The sequence below is a fragment of the Mesoplodon bidens genome, assembly GCF_964165515.1.
Source record: "Mesoplodon bidens genome assembly, chromosome: 14".
Taxonomy (NCBI): Eukaryota; Metazoa; Chordata; class Mammalia; order Artiodactyla; family Ziphiidae; genus Mesoplodon; species Mesoplodon bidens.
The window spans coordinates 18,885,523-18,909,560 of NC_138170.1; positions in this window are offsets into that span (position 1 = coordinate 18,885,523).

A 24,038-nucleotide genomic window follows, 5' to 3' on the forward strand; every position below is an offset into this window, starting at 1 on the left:
TCTCCCTGCTCGGCTATCTTTCTGCTACAGCAAATACCCTCTCATTCTTGGTCCTTGTGGGTGAGACATTGGACAAGGGCTGCTTTTCCCTCTACTTCCTAATGATGAACATGCCACAGGACACAAAGGTAACCAGATGGGAGAGGGTTCAGCTTTCCTGCCCCCGAAGCACCAGGGAAACAGAAGCTGCAGACCCAGGAACTGTGGCAATCCGTTCTCTTTCTACTCTAATCTTTAGAACAGGGGTTATTGGACTAGCCTGAAGTTGTATCTTGGACCCGAGAAGACGGGACAGCCCAGGCAGTTTCTAAGATGAGTCACACTGTTTTTCTGAGCCCTGATTTTCCAGATTCAACCGCTTCCTTGATGAAGTATTCAACCTCCAAATTGCTTTGCCCTGGCCATCAAGATAACGCCCAGGAGAAAATCGGATCCCCTTTTGATAGATAACAGAATAAATGCCCATGAATATACACAGCATGCTGAAACCCCTGTGGTTTAGCACGGGAAAAATAAAAACAAATCCAGGAAATGCTGGTGGTGTGTGTCCAACTCCTGAGGCTGCCCAGCAGATAGATCATTGGGAAGAATTCAGGAATGGAGTGGTTAGGTGAATGTATCAGGACAATTCAGCCATATGTCTCATTAACAGACCAAAGAGTGAGTCTGTTCACCAAGGCTGCAGTGAGAAAGTGCAATGCGCTGCTGAATTGTGATCATCTCACAGTACTTCCATTTTACTTCTCACCCATGATTTATAATAGCTGAAAGCATAGCAATGTACATATGGTGGTCAAGGTATAAAAAGAAGTTAGAGATAAGATGTAGCAATAAGATGAAAACTCTGATAATCTGGCATGAAATTAATTTTATACATGTATTTTTTTCCTTAATATCCAAAAACTGGGAAAAGCTAGATGCTTGGCATTTGGAGAGCTCTGGAAATGGAGAAGAACCAGTCCCAGATGCCAGAAGACGGATGGTTACTCTGGAAATGTACAACTGGGGTACACTTGGAGAGGTTTTGCTTTGAAAAACAAAAACTCCCTTGGTTTATCGCTACCAGGGGGTGAATTTTCCTTCACAGAAGTCCGTTCCACAGTCCTTGTTATCTGAGATAGCTAGTCAAGACAAACGCTAGCTGTGGTTACCCTTGGCTGGCAAATAATTTGGCATCCCTTCAAACTGACATTCTTTAAATATTTTTTCAACATTTTCTTAGTTGGGGCAGAAAGAACAGATGGTCTACTAAGGAAAACTGTATATACCTCTTTCTTTATGTTTGGAATAAAGGATTTTTTCTATGCCTGTGAAAGACAAAAACACACCGGATAATTAAGGAGATGATTTTATTTGGGCTATTGCAAGAGAAAGAACTTATTAATGAGGAACGTCTCGATGTAAAGGAAGGGGGCCTGGTTTTATAGAGGCAGGAGGACCAGGTTATCTAAGTCAAATGGAGAAGACAGGTTCTTTGCAATTAAGGTCAGCTGTTTCCCAGAGCACAAGAAAGTGGGGTGGGGGAGATTTCAGGATGCAAAGGGGTGGGGGGTTTTTTCCATTGTTTTTTTTCCCAGGAGCACAGGGCTCCGGTCAAGCCAAACATCACCGTGCCCTAAATGACAACATCTGAAGTTTTTTAGAATTGTCTTTCATGTCACCGTTTTCCCTGATATTTATAACTGGGCAGCGTAAATCACTCACACTCACAAAGACCTTCTCAAATCATCTTTCATGTGCTTTCTTCTGGCTTGTATGTGGCCAACCCTGCCCTACTTTTCTGAACTTGTTCCCCAGTTTTCTTTTGCTATTTTCTCAATCTGGCAATTGTGTGGCGAAACTATTCAAGAGTTTACAATGTAGATAATAAAAGGAATCACTCGTGTCCAGTTACCAGCAGTGGACATTAGGCATTATCTTAGGTGACCATCATCCGGTTGGTCTGAGGTTCAGGGATGGGTCTGTGCAGGTCTGTTCAGGACGATTGTATACAGCACGGTACAGAAGGGCTCTGTAGAAAAATGTTGGCACTGCTGAGGAATGGTGGCTGCTTTTTTGGTTTGTTTTTCCCCCAGTGAGGATATTTTACATTTTACCAGTTATGTGAAGAGTCCTCTGTGCAACCTGGCCTTGATGGGCACCCTACTTCCCATTTATTCTAATGATTTCTTAAATTATTATTGAGATGTAATTCACCAATCATAAAATTCACCCTTCTAAAGTGTATAATTGAATGATTTTTAGTATATTCACAGGGCTGTACAACTACCACTACCATCTAATTCCAGAAGATTTAAAAATACCTCAAAAAACAAACAAAAAATTCCTCAAGGGCTTCCCTGGTGGCGCAGTGGTTGAGAGTGCGCCTGCTGATGCAGGGGATACGGGTTCGTGCCCCGGTCCGGGAAGATCCCACATGCCGCGGAGTGGCTGGGCCCGTGAGCCATGGCCGCTGAGCCTGCGCGTCCAGAGCCTGTGCTCTGCAGCGGGAGAGGCCACAACAGTGAGAGGCCTGCGTAACGCAAAAAAAAAATCCTCAAAAAGAAGCCCATGCCCATTTTAAAAAATATATTTACTTATTTATTTAGGCTGCGCCAGGTCCTAGTCGCGGCATGCAGAATCCTTAGTTGCGGCATGTGGGATCTAGTTCCCCAACCAGGGATCGAACCCGGGCCCCCTGCATTGGGAGCATGGAGTCTTACCCACTGGACCACCAGGGAAGTCCTGAAGCCCATAGCCATTTGCAGCCATTCCCCATTGCTCCCCGTCCCCGGCTCCTGGAAACCTTTCATCTATTTTCTGTCTCTGTCGATTTGCCTCTTCTGGACATTTCATGTGAATGCAATCATAGAATACACGGCTTCTTTTGTGTGTGTGACTTCTTTCACTTACCATAACATTTCAAGGTTCATCCACGTTGTGGCATGTGTCAGTACTTCATTTCTTTTTATTGCTAAGTAATACTTCATTGTATGGATATACCACATTTTATTTATCCATTCGTTGGTTGATGGACATTTGGATTGTTTCCAACTTTTGACTATTATGAATAAGACTGTTATGAACATTTCTGTACAAGTGGTGGCTTAGACATGTGTTTTCATTTCTCTTGGGTGTATACCTAGGAGTAGCATTTCTGAGTCATGTGGTAATTCTATGGTTAGCTTTTTGAGGAAGTGCCAAACTGTTTCCCAGAGCGGCTCTACTGTTTTACATTCCCACCAGCAATGTAGCAGGGCTCTGATTTCTCCACATCCTTGCTGACACTTGTCACCGTCCATCCTCTTTAGCACAGACACCCTAGAGTGTGTGAAGTGGCATCTCACTGTGGTTTTGATTTGCATTTCCTCATGACTCATGACTTGAGCATCTTTTTCTGTGCTTCTTGGCCATTTGTATATCTTTTTTGGAGAAAAATGATTCTCATTTCTTACTTGCGTTATCTTTTGACTGCTGAGTTGTAAGAGTTTTTTATGCATTCTGGATACTAATCCCTTATCAGATAGATAATTTGCAAATACTTTCTCTCATGCTGTGGGTTGTCTTTTCACTTTCTTGATAGTGTTCTTTGAAGCACAATAGATTTTAATTTGGATGAATTTCAGTTTATTTTTTGCTTTTCTTGCTTGTGCTTCAAATGATATTTTAGTACCACTTAGAGCTTCTTGCCCCAGGCAGCTGGCTGACTTGATCTGCTCCAGGCTAGGGCCTTGAAAACTTTAGAAAACACCATTATGTAATGTATATTGCTATAATTACAGTGATTCTCCTCAAAGATGGCATTGATGACAGCATCCAAATCCCTGAGCATCAGCTCAGAAACCTCCAAAGACACACACCGTGGGGCAAAGTGGTACCAACTCTTCCTGTTTGAAATTTCCAAAGACCTTCACCATTTTCAATTCTCTAATTCAGTATTTCCCCGAGTGAATTTTTTGGAAAGTTCTTCCCACAAGACACCTGCAGGAAAAGGGCCCTAGGGTCCAAGAGGGCTTGCCAAGCCCCTCTGGAAGATTCACAATACGTGTTAGGATAATAAAGTCTCTGAGAAGTTCGGCAATGAATAAACAAGTCTAAACCAACATTCCTCAAATTATTTGAGCAAGAAACTGTTACAGACAAGGAACTTAACACGTTTTTGAACAAGTGCACATCTGAATGGTCAGGAGAGGATAGGCTATCAGAGGGAACTCCTAATGACCTAACACAATGCAAGTCTATTAGTAGTCATGTCAGAGTGCAATGTGGATCCCAGGGTCCTCCACCGCACTGTAGCCACACCATCTGGAACATGTGGCCTCCAAAATAGGGAAGAGAGAGAGTGTAGAAGGTGTGGGAGATGTTTATGGGCTGGACCTAGACGTTGCCCACACTCCCTTGGCCAGAATAGTCTCATTTCTCAAGATGCATTCTGGCCTCTCTGTGCACTTAGAAGGAAAAGTTTAGTGACACATCGTGTGGTACTGGCCACACACGCTTTTGGAAGCACTGCTTGACTGACCTATGTGGCCTCAGAATGGGAATAATGTCGGTTGAGGGCACAAACCTCAAAAGCCCTGAGGGCACTTTGACCTTCACTCCTGGACCAGCTCCATCTTGCCTCTGAGCTCCGCCCTCTGCAGAGCCAGGAAGAGCATCACCTACTCCCTCCCAGCACTTCCACTGCCATCTTTCATGTGTACTTCTAGAAAAAACCGAGGGATGTTTGGAAGAGCACATGCCAAAAACATTTTACATTTTTATTTCATCAGAATCATTTGACAGTAGCCATTGAGCTGATGTCTCTAGAAGGCTCCACTGAGAACCAGGTCAGCGGGTTACTAACATGGGCATCTGGGTCACCAACAGACCAGACAGGGTCCTGAAAAACTGACACAGCTGATGCATGAACACTGCCCACCTATAGCCTTTATCATTTAGACAGGCAATAAAAATGAGGAGGGAGAGGGGAGGTGATGCTAGTGGTAAATATTTGATGTTTTCCCAGAAAAAAAACCTAGGTCTTGGTGTGGCATCAGGAGACATCCGGAGCTCTGCGGTCTAAGGACATAAATAGCCTGAAAGACACGTTAATATTTTACACCAAAAAATCAATAACTCCCTACTGAGCTCACAGGATGCCTTTATGCCTCATCAGAGTGTATTTAAAGTCTTTCCAGCATCAAGCGGTGTGGCAAAGGCGAGTAAAACCCGCTGGGTGTGAGGCGATGAAAAAGGAACCCGGGAATAGGTGATAAACTGGTTTAGAAAGATGCTGTGTGCGCCTGGCACCTGCGGTGCTCCGGAAGGCCTCCCAGGTGGGAAGCAGGCCTGGCGCAGCCTGTCTGTCCATCTGTCCATCCGAGGCGGCTCGGCCTGCCCCGTGCCCCAGGCTGCAGCCAAGACCAGCCTGGGTCCTGCCCGACAGTGGGGGCTGCGGAGAGTGGACCCCCAAGGCTGGATGGTCCTCGGCGCCCAGACATGAGGCAAAGCTGGTTTTGGATGCAGTGTGGTAACTGGCAAAGAGCACCGGCTTGGTTTTGCCGCTGTGTGACCCTGTACAAGTCGCCTACTTCCCCTACCCCATTCCCCACGCTCCCCGCCCCCCGCAGGGCTGCTGGCTGCCGGTCCTTCTCTTTCTGTCTGAGCGTCTCCATCCCTCTCTGCCGGTCCCCGCTGCCCCGCGCTCCAGCCACAGCGTCAGGGGCGGCGCTCTTTCTCTCCGGGCTCCACCTTCAAGCAACGGAGCAGCCTCTCTTCCTCTTCTATCTCCACGATTCCACCCACTCACCTGAGAGTGAGAAGCATCTCGTTTTCTACCCACCCGAGTGGTTGGGAGGATGAAGCATGGTCATGCATGTAAGTGTGAACGCGCTGCTGGCCACAAGCAGACGCTCACAACATAGCAAGGATTGGTGCCCGTTACTCATGTAACCGGTGGTCCCAAGGCAAACAGAAGAGGGAGCTTCCAAGAGTTGGTGAAGGGGATTGTGTTCAGGGTTACGAGGAAGGAGAGAAAACATATCCCATGGCACTGGTTAGCGCGGAAGGTGTTCTGTCTACAGCAGAGGGCAGCTTCGCGACAGAAGGTGGCCCTTCCATAGGCTTCTTTTCTCCCACACACATGTCCCAAATAGCCCCTCATTTGTTGCAGATACTCATGTTGCCTTGTGAGAGGCTGAGCAGTCTTTTCCAGCGTGTCTGCTCAGCGGCCTGGTATTCCCCTATCACTGCACAGTAGGATACTTCTGGGGTTCCAAAATTAATACTGTAACCGATCTGACCGGTTCGGCTGTCACCCTATACCCTGAGGCCAAGGTTGTACAGCTGTACCTTTGTAAAAACCCCAGACCCACTGAAAAGCGTCCACACATAATGTGGATAAAGTTTCAAGGAGAAGAAAAGGCAAAGGTTCCACTTACAGCACACCAGAAAACATCAGAAAAATCAGCTGTTCACATCTCTCACCCAAAGTTCCACTTCCTAAGGCGGCCACGTATCTCTGCTGGTCCAGCCCCTCCCCTCCCCTTCTGCACACTCCTTGCCCCACTCCACCCACAGGCTCTCTCTACACCCTCTGCTCATTTGCATCCCTGCTCAGAAAAACAAAGTTTCTGCTTTGGGTTATACCCACAGGAAAGCAGAAAAGGAGAAATTAATCAAGGGGTGATATTTTCCTAGTCACAAGGAAAATGTAAATTCATCTTTAATAGTTTTTAGTTTTTATATGCTAAGATTTATTTTTCTCCCTTCTAGTAGCAAAGTAACAAGAAATGAAAGTCTCTGGTCTGGTTAGGGAAATGTAATTTACTTACTGTTTCTCTCCTGTAAGTTCCTAGTCCGGAGAAAATACTCTCAGAATGTCTAAAGTGAAATTTAGTTGTTACTTCGCTTTGAGGCTAAGTAGCCTAGTAAAGAAATACAGAGGAGGACTTCCCTGGTGGCGCAGTGGTTAAGAATCCCCCTGCCAATGCAGGGGACACGTTTTTGAGCCCTGGTCCGGGACGATCCCACATGCAGCGGAGCAACTAAGCCCGTGCACCACAACTACTGAGCCTGTGCTCTGGAGCCCGTGAGCCACAACTACTGAGTCTGTATGCCACAACTACTGAAGCCCGCGTGCCTAGAGCCCGTGCTCCGCAACAAGAGAAGCCACTGCAATGAGAAGTCCGTGCACTGCAGTGAAGAGTAGCCCCCGCTTGCCGCAACTAGAGAAAGCCCACGCGCAACAACGAAGACTCAACACAGCCAAAAATTAATATAAAATAATAAATTAAAAATTAAAAAAATACAGAGGAGTTGAATTTTCTGTAAGATACATTTTCCTAAGGATCCCACTCAATTTAAAATGCACAGGGACTTCCCTGGTGGCACAGCAGTTAAGAATCTGCCTGCCAATGCAGGAGACACGGGTTCGAGCCCTGGTCCAGGAAGATCCCACATGCAGCGGAGCAACTAAGCCCATGTGCCACAACTACTGAGCCTTGCTCTGGAGTCCGCGAGCCACAACTACTGAGTCTGTGCGCCACAACTACTGAAGCCCACGTGCCTAGAGCTCGTGCTGCGCAACAAGAGAAGCCACTGCAATGAGAAGCCCATGCACCGCAACAAACAGTAGCCCACTGCAACTAGAGAAAGCCCACGCACAGCAACGAAGGCTCAACGCGGCCAAAAATAAATATAAAATAATAAATAAAAATTAAAAAAAAAGAAATACAGAGGAGTTGAATTTTCTGTAAGATACATTTTCCTAAGGATCCCACTCAATTTAAAATGCACAGGGACTTCCCTGGACACAGCGATTAAGAATCCGCCTGCCAATGCAGGGGACACGGTTTCGAGCCCTGGTCTGGGACGATCCCACATGCCGCGGAGCAACTAAGCCCGTGAGCCACAACTACTGAACCTGTGCTCTAGAGCCCACAAGCCACAACTCCTGAGCCCACGTGCTGCAACTACTGAAGCCTGCACACCTGGAGCCCGTGCTCCACAACAAGAGAAGCCACCACAACGAGAAGTCCCTGCACCGCAATGAAGAGTAGCTCCTGCTCACCACAACTAGAGAAAGCCCACATGCAGCAACAGACCCAACACAGCCGAAAAATAAATAAAATTTTAAAAATCATTTAAAATGCACATAATTCAGAACTAATAATAGAGGGCATTTTTATTTAGCAGCTAAAGTATGACACTTCTCCCTGAATCTTGTAGAGCAAGGCACTGACTACCTTTGTTCTGGGTCATCTTTCCAAGAATCTGAGTATAATGAACAGCAAGGGGAAAGGGTAGGTGTGACTAAAGCTGTCCCTCTCTGTAATAAAGGTCAGATACGCTTGTTGTCTATTATAAAAGATGTGGTTTTTCCATGAGCTCGGGGGCCTTCTCCTGCAGTGTAACTCACTGTGGTACAGGGGTCATCTGGCCATCTCTGTGTGGCCCTGGGAGCTGGGGCTCTGGGAACTGGCACAGATGCTGCTGCTATTGCTGTGAGTGGCAAACCATCCTCCAGTTCTGACCCAGGAGTCCCCTTCTCCATCAGAGCCATGAAACAGTGGGAGCTACCTTGTAAGGCAAAATCTCAAGCCCTTCACGGCTCTTGATCAGGTGATGCTCTCCCAGGGAAACTCGAGTAAACACGGTTCATGGTTCACCAGGCTCACCAGCTTGGAAATGGTGTGTCTGAGGTCCCCTCCTACCTGGACTCAGCGGCAGGGTCTCTGCCAGACACACAGTCAATGATGGGCCATCTCCAGGCTGGAGTGGGTGCACTCAGAGCTGCTGTCGGCAACTTTGATGGACATTAACACTGCTTTTGTTTACTGTATTTTGAAGGCCAGTGGACTGGTCTCTATTACATTTGGTACATTTTTCTGTTAAAAGAAATTCTGTGACTTAAATTTTCTCTACCTGAGGGCAGTAATGCACATCATTGTCTGCAAATGAGTTAGCTTGCTGAGGGCCTTCATTCCCAGAGTGATGGAAGGAAGGAGAACAAGAGAGATGGCATTAAGCCCCTTATGATGGGAAACCTAAGATGCAGAGCTTGCTCTCCAGGAAGTACGGGCTTGCTCTGCCTTCCTCTGGCCCCTCCTGGCATTTTCCATGTAGGAAGATGAGAACTAGGCAAATGCTGGGGAGAGATAAGACTTGAAAAATTGTTTTAAAATTAAAATAATAGACACACCATTTATGAAACTTTCAAACAATACAGAGCCTTATTAAGCATACCACCGAAGTCCTCCCCAGCTCCCAACAGCTTGCTAGCTGTTCCTTCAGGCCTTTTTCTTTGCCCATCTGGGGATGGGGAAAAAGTGTGTGAGGAAGGAGATTGATGGCTCACCAGGAAAGCCATAGAAGCAGGTGGGAGCTTCACACATGGTCAGTTTAGAGGGAGTCCGAGAACATCTCTGAAAAAGAGCCCAGAGCCCCTTATAGAAAGTAGACCCTAAAGGAGAAGGATTCCATAAACAACAGTGTTGACTTGTACAGTTGAAGTGGGTGAATTGTATGGCATGTGAATTACATCTCAAACTGTTATTTAAAAAAAGGATTTCAAATCAAGTCAGGTTACTTGTACACTGTTGGTGGTGTTACCAAACCGAACTTGGGTCCACTTGCCCAAGCACAGCAAAGCCAATGTACTGACACCAGGTCATGGTGAAGAAAAGTGCAGCATTTATTGCAGGGCCAAGGAAGGAGTAAAGGCAGCTAGTGCTTAAAAGACCCAAACTCTCTGAAGGCTTTCAGGGAAAGGGTTTTAAAGACAAGACGAGAAAGGGGTGGTCATGGGTCATGGTGTGATCAGCTCGTGGACACTCTTCTGATTGGCTGGTGGTGAGGTCATCGGGAGTCGGCATCATCAACCTTCTGGTTCCAACCGGTCTGGGGTCTGCGTGCTTGTGGGCAGCAGACAGTTAACTTCTCCCACCTGGTGGAGGTTTCAGTATCTGCAAAACAGCTGAAAGGACATGGCTCAGAATATTTCCTATAGCCCTTGAGGAGGAACTAAAGGCATTTGACTGTGTTTAATGGCTAAACTATTATTATTTGTCTTGCTTGATTGGTTTCCTTTCTTTCTGCATGTTCTCACCTCTCTGATTAAATCTGTTCTTTGACTAAAGTTTTTCTACAGACAAAAGGCAGGCGAGGACACAGGAGGGTTCAGTCCTGTTCTGGGAAGGCCCCCTAGGGTCCTGCTCGATCACAGTGGGGATGGAAGTTGGTGCAGCCTCTGTGGAGAACAGTATGGAGGGTCCTCAGGAAACTAAAAGTAGAGCTACCATATGACCCAGCAATCCCACTCCTGGGTGTTTATCCAAAAAATACAGAAACACCAATTTGAAAAGATACATGTACCCCAATGTTCATAGCAACATTATTTACATTTGCCAACATATGGAAGGAACCTAAGTGTCCATCAACAGGTGAATGGATAAAGAAGATGTGGGGTGTGTGTGTATATATATATATGTATATATATATACACATATATATACAATGGAATACTACTCAACCATAAAAAAGGACAAAATTTTGCCATTTGCAGCAACGTGGATGGACTTGGAGGACATTATGCTAAATCAGACAGACAAAGACAAATACTGTAATGATATCACTTATATGTGGAATCTAAAAAATACAACAAACTAGTGAATATAACAAAAAAGAAGCAGACTCACAGATACAGAGAACAAACTAGTGGTTACCAGTGGGGAGAGGGAAGGGGGAAGGGTGAAGATACAGATAGGGGAGTAAGAGGTACAAACTATTATGTATAAAGTAATCTACAAGGATACATTGTACAATACAGGGAATATAGCCAATAGTTTATAATAACTGTAAATGAAATATAACCTTAAAAAATTTTGAATTGCTACATTGTACACCTGTAATTTACATAATATTGTACAACAATTATACTTCAATAATATTTTTAAAAAAATCAAGTCAGGTTAGTAAAAAGAGAAGAGAGATTCTTTCAAAACCCGGATATAGGCTTACATTTTTTTGCTGTGTCTATGGCACTGAGAGATCCTATGGATATATGAGCTTACTCATAAATTTAGCATGAATAGGAGAGGTGAGGTAGGGAAAGAAGAAACATACCCTGGGGGTGATAATTGTATTTATTTCTGATTTCTTAGCCTGGGTGGCAGGCATATAGGTACATAATATGGTAATGTTGTATAATTCTTTGTATGCCTGAAGTGTTTTATTTTTTTAAGGGAAAGTGATGAGAAATAGTTAAAATTCATTCAGAAAAATAATTTTAAATACCATAGATTTATATTTGTTTCATCAGACTGGGGTTGGTGTTTATATTGGGAGTAATTCCATAACTCTTAATTGCAGCGGATCTTCTGGGTTTGCTTCATTTTAAAATAAAAGGAAGTGAAATAATGGGTTCATCTAGCAAAGGGCCTGGGCTTTAGGGCTTGGTTGGTGACATCTGAACGGTTTCTGATGCCATCTGGTGGAAATGATATGTACTGCTTCAGTCATGACTACTTTGGGAGCAGCACTGACAGCCTTGGAAACACTCCAGGAACTTTTAAAAAAAATACTGATGCCTGGCCCCCACCCCCAGAGATTCTGACTTGATTGGGACTTGGGTGCGGCTTGGGCATCAGGACTTTTTAAAAGCTCCTCAGGTGATTCTAGTGCAAAGCCAAGATTGAGAACCACCAACCTAAAATGAATGAGAGAAACGTTTAACTCCTCAAGCGCTGTACTGACAAGTGCTGTTCATTCCTTCCTTCCGTCACTCAGCAAATATTTATTGAGCACATATTATATGCCAGATAATTTTCTAGGTCCTAGGAAAGTAAAGTAATTAAGACTTAATCAAAATCCCTGTTCTCATGGAACATATACTCTCTTGAGAGGAGAAAGGCATGAATCAATAAATAAATGATGAAGAACGCTATCAGGAATGATAAGTAGTATGCACAGAATTAAAAGAGGGTGATGGTATGGAAACTGGTGGGGTGGCTGCTTTCCTCGGGGCCAGAGAAATCTCTGGGGAGAAGCTGAGGATGAAAGGACAAGATGGAGCTAGTGCAAAGGCCCTGCGGTTGGAGTGAGTTTGGTCTCTCTAAAGAACAGAGGAAAGGCTGAGGTGAACAAAGCGTGGGCGGGGGGTGGGGGGTGGAGAGGGCCAAGTGATGCCAGGTCAAGTCCCAAAGCTGGACTTTGGAAACTAGGGAAACGAGTTGAGGTTTTATTCCAACTGCACCAAGAAGCTACTGGGCTTTGAAGGAAGGTAGTAAATGATCTGTAAGCCTTGAATACCAGCAACATTCTTTCACCTATCTAAAAAACTGAGGCTTGTTCATCAGATTTCTCTAAAGGGTATCATGTGCAAAGATATTTCTATAAGTAGCAGTTAGACACATGTTCATTGTTTACTAAAGGTGATTATTCTGCCTTTATTAAATTTTAACCTACAAGAAGAATTACAATTCAGAGGTCTCCAAGACCACTGTCCGGTTCAGTGGTTTGCTAGAAGGGCTCATAGAACTCAGAAAAGCTGTTCTGCTCGCAGTTATGGTTTCTTACAGAGAAAGGGTACAGATTAAAGGCGGCCAAGGAAAGAGGCACCGAGGGCCGTGTCCAGGAGACAGCAGGTGCAAGCTTGCAGTCGTCTCTGCTTCTGGAGCCGTGCGAACGCTTGCTTCCCCTCACACCTGTGTGTGGCAACACATGGAACATTGCCAACCAGGCACCTCGCATTTATTACCAAAAGTAATAAATCCAAGAGGGGCAGTGTAAATGTATTATCTAGAAAGATAAGAGGTTACCAGATACCAGAAGGAACAGCTAAAAGAGCTGAACGTGGTTGTTTCTGGGGAGAACCTGTGGGAAGGAGCCAGCCGGGAGACTGCTCTCCTTCATGATGAGCCTGTTACATCCGTCAGGCCTCTCATGTAACTATCAGTTTGGTAAAACGAAAGGTAACTAGTGTTTTAAAAAATCAAAAAGAGGGCTGTAAAAAGAAAACATATTCATGTTTTTAAACATTGTAAAAGGCTGGTAAAAATAAAAAATGTTTACTGTGTAAAATTTTTAAGAGGAAATGGAAGGTACATCAACTGTACCACAATTTTTATTTTATTTTATTTATTTTATTTTATTCTATTCTATTCTATTCATTTGATATTCTATTCTATTCTATTCTATTCATTTGCCATGCGGTGCAGCTTGATCTGAGTTCCCCGACCAGGGATTGAACCCAGGCCCTCGGCAGTGAAAGCACCTTGGATCCTAACCACTGGACTGCCAGGGAATTCCCTCAATTTTTTTACAAAAGAAGAAAGGATGGGAGATGAAAGATATCCAGAAAATGTTCTAGGAAGGAAAAAATGACAAATGAAACAAATAGCATTTATTTATCTGACAGAAGATTTTGGATTCTTTTTTTTCATAACAATATTTTAAAATATTTATTTATCAAAAAACCCATACATTCTTAGTATAGACATTGTGCAAGGTTAAAATATATTCAACCATCAAGATACACATTCAGGTCTTCCCTGGTGGCACAGTGGTTGATAGTCCGCCTGCCGATGCAGGGGACACTGGTTCGTGCCCCGTCTGGGAGGGTCCCATGTGCTGTGGGCCCGTGAGCCATGGTCGCTGGGCCTGCATGTCCGGAGCCTGTGCTCCACAGCGGGAGAGGCCACGGCAGTGAGAGGCCCGTGTAAGTTCCAGAGGCTGGAAGTCTGGGGTCAAGGTGCCAGTGTGGTTGGGCTCTGGTGAGAGCTCTCTTCTTGGCTTGCAGATGGTTGCTTTCTTTGTGTGTCCTCACATAGCAGAGAAAGAGAAGGAGGAAGAGGAAGAGGAGTAAGAGAGAGAGAGAGAGAGAGAGAGAGAGAGAGCTGGATTCTTTTCAGTGCTGTTTTTTAAACGTTATTTTTACAGACTTGTAAAAGCTACAAGCCTTTTCCTAGGTTCATTTGCAACATCAGTCCCCTCACTTTTTTGTAAAAGGCAGTGGGTTTCAACTTGTATCCCTCAGAGCCTGTGGGATTATGGGGAGGCACCTGCAGGGCACCTGGAGCTTCGTCCAGGGGACGCAACGTGAGCAGGGCTCTGGGTGCCCCTACCTCAGTGAGAATCTCTCTCCTTCAGTCTGGTTTATGTGGTGATGTTCTCTAGGAAAGGGATCCTCCGCTGCTAAAACGAAGGCTGCAAACCATGCCAGAGTCTTAGGTCCCGCAAGCGTCTTGGATCTGAGGAAGGATTCCATACTTGAGTTCAGAAATATCTCAGGTCACAGCATCTAGGCACTGAGCTTTGTATTTGGACAAGGGGTGCTAGGTTTGGAGAAGGGGTTGGGGGTCTGGTCGCTCAGCACTGGCTCAGGTGCTGGAAGCTGTGGTGTTGGTGGGGTCCTGTGTTGGCAGGTTCAGGTGATCAAGTTACAGGTGAGTGATTCTCTCACTCACTCACCTGAAGACCCTACAGAGCTTGAGCTCCTTGACTCTGCAGGGCCTCCTGGTCATAACATAGGGACTTTCCTGCATTCTTTGTCGGCAGACCTTTACTGAACCCGACATCGGGCCGGGCACTGGGTAAGAGCTTGGATCCAGCCGTGAGGAAGGGCAGGCCCCTGGCTTCATGGTGGGTGGTCTAGTTGATGACACAGGCAATTGCAGGACATTCTTGGACCACTCATTTAGCATCTGTCCCCCTAGAGCCACTCTCCACATTCCTGTACCACAGGAGGATGGTTATAGCCTCCTGTGGACCACATAACAGGCTCCCTAGGCCCCTGGCTTCCAACTGGGTTTGCCATTGGGTAGCTCCAGCAGGAGATCTGAGTGGCAGGAGACCAGGGTGTTGAGGTGTTCACGGTTGAGGTGTAGGGGTGTTCGTTCCCTGGCTCTGATGCAGGTCGCTGATCCTATATGACTCTTTCCCTCCAGGTTCTGACAATTCCTCCCTTCATTTGTCTCTTTGGGCTTAGAAGTGATAACTGCCCCATTAGGTTATTACACTAATCCTGTGACTGCCCACATCCACCCCTAGAGTTACATAATTTAAATGTGGCATCTGTTTCCTGTTGACCAGAGCAACTCTGACAAGTGCGATGTTAGGATAGACACAGAGCGGAGCACTGAGTAGGGTGCAGCTTGTTATGAGGCTGTGGGGAAGGGGTTGGGTGGGCAGGAATGGTGGGGTAACTTTTGTGCCCTGATCTGATTGGCTACCATCTTGTGGTTTAAAAGCCATAATAAACAGTTTGGACTGTCTAAAGCAGGGGTCAGTAAATTACTACCTGGGCCAAATCCATGTGTGTTTGTAAATAAAGTTTTATTGGAACCTAGCCACACCCCTTCATTTACATGTTGTCTCCAGCTGCTTTGGTGTTACAGCAGCAGTGTTACTGACCCAGGTCTTTGTACTCTTCCATCAATAGAGATTGATAAGGGACCAAAGAGAAATTCAGGCAAGGCTTTACTGGGGCTCGTGCTGCAGCACCAGGGAACAAAAGCAAGTAACTGTGCCCTTGCTCGCTCCATGAGCAGGCGTGAGCTGGTCCCTAAGATGGTGAGGATGGGGGCGGGTCTGTGAGTTGGGCAGAAGGAGTGGCTTAGGTGACCTGCCCACCCCCTTGGTGATGCTGTGTGCAGGGATCCCGTGCAGGACACTGCTTTTGTGTCCTCACCTCAGAAATGGCAGTTGGTTTGTGGCCTTTTTGTATCTTGTTCATAATTGCCCTGACTGTGCATATATGTGGTTATTTTTAGTCCCTTATAGTTTCTTTGTATTCTGTTGCTGTAGGAGACGTTTGTCCAGGTGCAAGTGCAAGCACTCCAGTAGAGGGTCCCAGGTCCCAGCCTGTCTCAGCAGGGCTGAGTAATCATGACAGGTACTATGTGGCTCATGACACCTAAAGTATGTACTATCTGGCTGTTACAGAAAGAAGGTTGTTGGTCCTTGATCTAAGGCAGCAGTTCTCAAAGTGTGGTCCGTGGACACTTGGAGGGTACCTGAGACACTTTCAGGAGTTTGGTGAGGTCCAAATTATTTTCATAATAAGTGTAAGACCTTTGCCTTTTTAAAAAAATTTTTTTTTATTGCATGGACATTCGCACTGATGGTGCAATAGCGATGCTGGGTAAACTTGCTGGTCCTTTAGCAGGAATCAAGGCAGCAGCACTAAGATGTTCTATCAGTCATATTCCTCACTGCTATGTATGCACAGTTAAAAAGGAATAACGGTCAGTCTCAGTTAAGAATGTCCTTGATGAAGCGGTAAACGTCATTGATTTTATTAACTCTAATCCCTTGAGCACATGCCTTTTTAATCCTCGGTCTGACAAAATGAGAAGCACCCATAAAGCACTCATGCTGCATCCATGGTTGTCTCCAAGAAAAGCACGTTGGCGACTGTCTGAATTATGAGCTGAATTAGCCACTTTTTTTCATGGAACGCCATTTTTACTTGAAAGGATGATTAGCAGACAGACTGTAGTCGTTCAGGTTCAGGTACTTGGCAAACGTTTTCTTGAAAATGAACAAGGTGAGCCTGTCACTTCAAGGGTAGTGTCCATTGCCAATGATAAAATTTGAGCATTCGCATGAAAATTAGAGTTTTGGAAAACTTGTATCTGCCACTGTGAGCTTCACAGCTTCACAATACTTAAAATAGTTTTCTGTTGAGATCAGTGAGGATATTAATAAATGTGATTCTTATAAGGTATAATGACATGTATCAACATTTGGAAGATATGCATATTGCTGTGAACAATATTTTTCCAAATAACTAATGTATGATAATCTGAAAATCATCCCTGGTAAAATGTGCAAGATAGACCAATGGATTTTAATGTAATGGACTATGAAAATTCATTAGTACGGTTTCAATTTCACATCATAAAGAACCTTCAAGAGACTTCACTTGTTGAGTGTTGGTGTTGTATCAAAGAATTGCCACAATTATGTAAAAAGACTATTAAAATACCCCTCCCTTTTCTTTTCAACTCAATATCTGAGTGAAGCTGGATTGTCTACATATATATCAACCAAAGGAACGTATTCCAACAGATTAAGTACAGAAGTAAATATGAGTATGTATTGAGCTTTCTTCCATTAAGCCAGACGTTAAGACAGTTGTAAAAACGTAATGCTACTCTTTTCACGAAATGTGTTTTATTTGAGAATATGTAGCCATTTTCATTGCTGTTTTTAAGAGAATAAATATTTTAACATTTTAGCAGTTTTAATTTGTAATATGGTAAATCTCAATAGGTATAACCCATAAAGACAAAAGCTCTTGGGGTCCTCAATAACTTTTTTTTTTAATAAATTTATTTATTTTATTTATTTATTTTTGGCTGCGTTGGGTCTTCGTTGCTGCATGCGGGCTTTCTCTAGTTGCAGCGAGCGGGGGCTACTCTTCGTTGTGGTGTGCGGGCTTCTTACTGCAGCAGCTTTTCTTGTTGCGGAGCACGGGCTCTAGGCATGCGGGCTTCAGTAGTTGTGGCTCGCGGGCTTTAGAGCACAGGCTCAGTTGTTGTGGTGCACGTGCTTAGTTGCTCCACGGCATGTGGGATCTTCCCAGACCAGGGCTCGAACCCGTGTTCCCTGCATTGGCAGGTGGATTCTAAACCACTGCGCCACTAGGGAAGCCCTCTCAATACAATTTTTTCCATCCTAAAAGTAATACGTTTTATTTAGAAGTCACATGGATGTAAAAAGAAAAAAATAACCTAGAGATCATCAAAGACAAACATGGTACGATATCACTTATATGTGGAATCTAAAAAAATGATATAAATGAACTTGTTTACACAACAGAAGTAGACTCACAGACGTAGAAAACAAACTTATGGCTACCAGAGGGGAAAGGGTGGGGAAGGGATAAATTAGGAGTTTGGGATTAATATATACACACTCCTATATATAAAATAAACAAACAACAAGGACCTACTATGTAGCTCAGGGAAATATATTCAATATCATGTAATAACCTATAATGGAAATCTGAAAAAGAATATATGTATACATACATATATATATGTATAAAACTAAATCACTTTTCTGTACACCTGAAACTAACCCAACATTGTAAATTAACTATACTTCAATAAAAAAATTAAGAAAGGAAAAAGAAAAAGGTAAATATCTAAAGACAACCACTGTTTACAGCTTTAAGTGTACACACACACAGAGCACATTTATTTTGCTTTTTGCATTTAGCATTATGCCATAGGGAATGTTGCTATATTTTTAAAAACTTTTTATTTTGAAATAACTGCAGATTCACAGGAAATTGCAAAACAATGTAGGGAGAGTTCCCATGTACTCTTCATCCAGTTTCCCTCAATGGTAACATCCTGGGTAACTCTAGTACACAATCAAGATTGGGAAACAAGCAATGTTACAATGTATGTGTATAGTTCTATGCAATTTTATCACATGTACACATGTGTGTGGCCACCATCGCACTTAAGGTACAGAACTGTACCATCACACAAAGCTCCTCATGCCACCCTTCTAGAGTCATACCCACCTCTCTGCCCCCCCACCCCTAATCTCTGCAAACCATTAATCTATTTTTCATCTCCAAAATTTTGTCTTTTCAAAAATGTTATATAAATGGAATCAGAAGTATGTGATCTTTTGAGACTGGCTTTTTCTTTTCACCCAGTGTAGTTTCCTTGAGACCCATCCAAAATGTAACATATATCAATAGTCCATTCATTATTAATTGCTGAGAAGTATTCCATGTATGGACTTACCATATACAGTTGACCCTTGAACAACAACCTGGGTTTCAACTGCACCGGTCTGCTTATATGTGAGTGTTTTTTTAATAACTATAGTACCTATATTTTCATTTTATAGATCTACACAGTGCGAGAAAAAGTGTGTGTGTGTTTTTTTTTTAAGTTTGTGTTTGATTAGAGATCACAGTATGTGAAATCAAAAGAACTAGGATCTGAGTCCTGATTCTACCCAAATGTTTCAGCTTCCTGCCCTTGGGTGAGTCATTTATCAATTCCTTTGTTTTTGAGGCAGAGATAGCAGTGCCTGGATTTTTTTTAAAATATTTATTTATTTATTTGGTTGCACCGGCTCTTAGTTGTGTCAGGCAGGCTCCTTAGTTGCAGCTCATGGGCTCCTCAGTTGCAGCAGTTGGACTCCGTAGTTGCAGCATGTGAACTCTTAGTAGTGGCATGCATGTGGGATCTAGTTCCCTGACCAGGGATCAAACCCGGCTCCCCTGCATTGGGAGCATGGAGTCTTATCCACTGTGCCACCAGGGAAGTCCCCAGTGCCTGGATTTTCAACTGTGTGGGGGGCTGACGCCCCTCACCTACGTTGTTCAAGGGTCAACTGTAATTTTAAATGGTTGGTAAACAACGTTTACAATGACTGATATAATATTCCTGCTGGTAGAGATGCAATAGATTTCCTAGCTATTCCCTTACTGTTGAACACTTAAGTGTTCCTGATGAAAATAAACGCTACTGACTATCTTGCCCAAAAAGGTTTTCCTGATTCTGATTTCTTTAAGATAGACTTTCAGGAGTGGAATTATTTACACAAAGGATATTAATGTTTTTCAGACTCTTAATGTATGTTACCAAATTACTTTTCCAAAAGGTGTACTTGTCTATATAGCTCCCCCATAGCCATTTAGAGATTAAGATAAGAGGGTTTCCTAAATTACAGGCTGAATAATAAATGTGTAACTTGCTTTCTGCCGAAGCCAACTCAGTGTTCGTAGGAGAAGCTAATGAGCCCTGTTATGTCCGAGATGTACTTAGTTTGGTATGTGTGATCTAAACTTATCTTGGCATCATGCTGCCCACTGTGATCAACATGACTAGAGGCAAAATGTTGCATCCATGCTGCGTCCAACAGTGGCCAGGAGGTCTGTGTATGCTTTGATCTGTGCCTGCTCTGGATTTTTGTTAGCTACCTCAGAGAGGCTGATCCCTGAAGAAGTGAAAGTGAGGGAATCAAAAAAGCTCAGATATATGGGACTTCCCTGGTGGTCCAGTGGTTAAGACTCTGCACTCCCAATGCAGGGGGCCTGGGTTCGATCCCTGGTCAGGTAACTAGATCCTGCATGCCGCAAATAAAAGATCCCACATGCCACAACTAAGATCCCATACATGGCAATGAAGATCTTGCATGCTGCAACTAAGACCCAGCGCAGCCAAATTAAAAAAAAAAAAAAAAGCTCAGATCTAAAAAGATAAAGCTGGAGGTATCACATGCCCTGATTTCAAACTATGCTACAAAGCTATACTAATCAAAACAGTGTGGTGTTGGCATAAAAACAGACACCTAGATAAATGGAACAGAATAGAGAGTCCAGAAATAAACCCACATATATATGGTCAATTAATTTATGACAAAGGAGCCAAGAATATACAATAGGGAAAGGACAGTCTCTTCAATAAATGGTGTTGGGAAAACTGGACAGCCGTGTGAAAGAAGAAAGTAGACCACTATCTTACACTATACACACAAATTAACTCAAAATAAAGCCTTGAATATAAGACCTGAAACCATAAAACTCCTAGAAGAAAATATAGGCAGTAAGCTCCTTGACATTGGTCTTGGCATTGAATTTTTGGATCTGGCACCAAAAGCAAAGGCAACAAAAGCAGAAACAAACAAGTGGGACTACATCAAACTAAAAAGCTTCTGCACAGCAAAGGAAACCATCAACAAAATGAACAGGCAACCTACAGAATGGGAGAAAATATTTGCATATCATATATCTGATAAAGGGTTAATAATATCCAAATTATATAAAGAGCTCAACTCAATAGCAAAACAAACAAACAAACAAATGAAAATGATTAAGAGTGGGCAGAAGATCTAAAAAGACATTTTTCCAAAGAAGACATACAGGTGGCTGACAGGCGCATGAGAAGGTGTTTAACATCACTAGTTATCAGGAAAATGCAAATCAAAGCCATAATGAGATATCACCTCACACCTGTTAGAATGGCTATTATCAAAAAAGACAAGAACTAACAAATGTTGGCAAGGATGTGAAGAAAAGGGAACTCTTGTAAACTGTTGGTGGGAATGTAAATTGGTGCAGCCACTATGGGAAACAGTACAGAGGTCCCTCAAAGAATTAAAAATAGAACTACCATATGATCCAGCTATTCTACTTCTGCGTATTTATCCATAGAAAATCAAAACACTAATTTGAAATGAAAACACTAATTTGAAAAGATGGACCACCCACCCCCAGCCATGTTCATTGCAGTATTATTTCCAATAGCCAAGGTATGGAAACAATCTAAATGTCCATTGATAGATTAATGGATAAAGAAGATATAATATATATGTTATATATATTATACATTATATAATATATATATATTATATTATATATATTTTTATATATATGCAATAGAATACTACTCAGCCATAACAAAGGAAATCTTGCCATTGTGACACCATGGATGAACCTTGAAGATGTGTGCTAAGTGAAATAAGTCAGACAAATACCATTTGATTTTATTTATATGTGAAATTTAAAAAACAAAACAAAACTCAAATGCAGGGAACAGACTGGTGGTTATCAGAGGGGAAGGGGGTTGGGGGAGTGAATGAAACAGGTGAAGGGGGTTAATTATATGATGACGGATGGTTACTAGACTTCTGTGGGGATCACTTGTAGTGTATACAAAGATCAAATTTTTATGTTGTACACCGGAAACTAATGTTACACAACAGTTTTACATCAATTTTTAAAAAACGTCAGATCTGAGAGGACAAGTGACTGGCATGGATGTACATGCCACTGACATGTTGAGACCATCAAGGGCAACAACCAGCTGGGAGCTTCATCTTCAGGACTGACCTGCTGTTTGATTTAAATCAACTGATTTGGGACCCTTGTTGCATCATCAGTGATATTAATCAGCTAACCTCATGAGTGAAATTTGATTCCTAAAGGCACCTCATCCACCTAATACAGACATCTCTGAAATACTGACATTCTTTGCATATAAACAATTGAAAAGTTTTGGTTAAAGATGCTACTGTCTTACCTTCCTGTGTTCAGTGCTCTAAGCAGCCCCACCCTCATCCCAGGACATATTGATAGCTCTAGTCCAGGGAACTGTAATAAGCTCTGACCTGCCAGGAATCTGGAGCCAGTGGGGGATGACTGACCACTGCTACAGGGAACCTTAGTCCAGAGCCAAGCCTGGGGGAACCTGGCAAACTCAAGTCAGGGTCCCTTATCAGGACCCGGCACACCATCTCTGCTTAGAGAAGGCAATGGCTCTCAGCAGAGTTGGGTGTCTTCCTTGTCAACCTAAGAGATCCATTTGGACCCAGAAAGGGAAAATTGGAACTAAGGCATTAGGGTTTATGACTCAGCTCATGTAAGTTACTGCAACGTGCTTCACGGAAGGTCAGCTGGATTGCAGTGAGAGAAGGTTGCAGCCAACATATGAGGCCACCTTGATCTCCTCTCCCATGACTTTAAGGTGTGTAGCTGCAGAAGTCAGCAGCTAGATGTGCTCAGCATTGCTTGGACCACACTCGGGACTGAGGTGGTCCTAGTCCCCCTGAAGTAGCTGGGTTTTATACCATGTTACAAACATCTTATAAAGTCCTGTGTGTGTTGGTACCACAGATCTGGCAACAAGAATTCAGGAACTTAGTCATAGGAAACCACTTATAAGTAAAAAGCAATCACAGAATGAGAGAAAATATTCATAATACTTGTATCTGACAGGGGACTCATATACCAAATATACAAAGAGCTCTTACAAATCAATACAAAAAAGTCAGGCAGCTGAATGCAAAAATGGGCCAAAGGCTTTAATGGGAACTCTACAACAGAGAACACCAAATGTCCAATAGCAAAGGAAGAAGTGCTGAACTTCCTTAGTCATCAGGGAAGTGAGAATTAAGAGAACGATGCGATACCACCACACACCCACTGGAATGGCTAGAGAAAAGAAGGAAAATATTGATTGTTGGTGTAAGGAAAATCTCATTCACTGAATTCTTCTGTACTCCAAATGGGGAGCTTTTCTCCACACCAAGCAATTCTCCAGCTCTCTGGCAGACACCAGCTGGGTGTCCTACAATTTAAATCAGTTCTGACACTCTCTACCTGGAGTTAGCATCAAACCCCACTGGTTAGGGGCTCAGTCCCATGAGACTGCTCCCCACCCCCGCCTCCCCAAACTACACACACTAAATGCAGGTCCTGGTTGTCACCCAAGCTTTTGACCAACTGACTATAAACCAGAGGTTCCTATGACCCTGTCTTTTGGTTCAGTAATTTGCTAGGATGGCTCACAGAACTCAGGAAAGCAGTTTACTTACTACTTCTGATTTATTACGAAGGATATTTCAAAGGACACAAATGAACAGCCAGGTGGAAGAGAGGCTTAGGACGTAGGATGAAGGAAGGGGCACGGAGCTCCTGTGCTCTCTGCAGGGGTGCCATACTTCCAGCACCTCCTCGCGTGCACCAACCTGGAAGCTCTCTGAGATCTGTGCTTTTGGGTTTTTATGGAGGCTTCATTATGTAGGCATCATTGATTAAATCACTGGCCATTTGGTGATAATTCAACCTCCAGTCCCTCTCCCCTCCCCTGAGCTTGGGGTGGGGGCTGAACGTTCCAACCCTCCAATCACCTGGTGGGTTCCCTTGGCAACAAGCCCCACCTTTCTGGGCTTTCCAAAAGTCAGCTCATTAACATAAACGCGGGTGTGGTTGTATTCCAAGGGTTTTAGGAGCTCTGTGCCAGGAATGAGGACAAAGACCAAATAAATATTTCTCATTATAAATTGCCATATCACACTTGGTGACCATGTCATAGCCAGCTGAGGGAAACAGAAGCTGGTACAATCAACTTTGGAAAACTGTTTGGCAGAATTTACTGAAACTGAACATGCACATAGACTGTGACCCAGGAATTCTACTCTTGGGTGTGCAGTCAAGAAAAGTCAGTGCTGGGCTTCCCTGGTGGCGCAGTGGTTGAGAGTCCGCCTGCCGATGCAGGGGACACGGGTTCGTGCCCGGTCCGGGAAGATCCCACATGCCGCAG